General features: G+C 40.1%; 1 pseudogene; it reads right to left on the reverse strand.

The window, feature by feature from the left end:
- Positions 1-666: 666 nt before the first annotated feature.
- Positions 667-765, reverse strand: LOC127197018 (uncharacterized; annotated as a pseudogene).
- Between the last annotated feature and the right edge of the window lie 204 nt (positions 766-969).

A 969-nucleotide genomic window follows, 5' to 3' on the forward strand; every position in this document is an offset into this window, starting at 1 on the left:
GACCTTGAGTCCACTGTCCCCCCCCCATCCCTTCAATCCCCCCACCCCCACCCCTACCCCTGGTCAGCCTGTCTCCACCTCCAGTGAGTGTAGGGATTATAAGAGCATGCAGTGCTAAGGACTGAAGCCAAGGTTCTACATGCTACACAAGCACTCCACCAAAAGAACTGCAAGTCATACTCAACCTCAGATTCTTTATGGAGTCACATTATACCTACTGTGCTTTATCTGATCCAAAATTTAAACTGCATGGTATCTGAAATACTCATTAGTTCTAAAACAATAATGTGCCCATTATTAACTAGATAACATATCTTAGGAGTAATGTCTGTGTCTTCCAAAACAAAAATGTAATGTGATGAAAAGAACACCACTGTCTTATGTTTATGTGCCCCTTTCAGTATCAAACGTAGAAGAGCTGGGTGTCCACGTGTGTTAGTGCAAACCACTTCTTACGTGCTATATTAGTTAAATATAGAAAAGAAAGATCTGGCTTTGCACAGGTGTGTGATTGTAATTGGCAAGGAAAACATACATTCTTTAATACCAAAAAAAAAAAAAAAAAAAACCTAATAGACTAGTTAAAGTAGTTTTAGATTCCTAGCAGAACTCACTGGAGGTACAGACACTTTTTGTACGCCCTCTGCCCTGTACAAGCAAAACCTCACAACTATGAGACGCTTGACAAGTTTGCATGCCATTTTGGTGCAGAGGCCATGCTGACCTTCTCTGTCTTGTTCCAAAGGAAAAAGTATCTTAATACATTTTTCAAATAATCGAGAACATTCTTTGATAGTGAGAGCCTGTGTGAAAGTTAGCTGCAACATGGAGTCTGAAAGCCAGTCATAAGCGCTTCAGATCCTTCCATGAAAATGGATTGGTTTAATCTCAGAGTGGGTCTGCTGCCTATTTACAACTTTACAGCAATGTGTTGATCATTTGAATAACTTTGCTTCTGAGTCATACAGA

Source organism: Acomys russatus, chromosome 1 (genome assembly GCF_903995435.1).
Source record: "Acomys russatus chromosome 1, mAcoRus1.1, whole genome shotgun sequence".
NCBI lineage: Eukaryota > Metazoa > Chordata > Mammalia > Rodentia > Muridae > Acomys > Acomys russatus.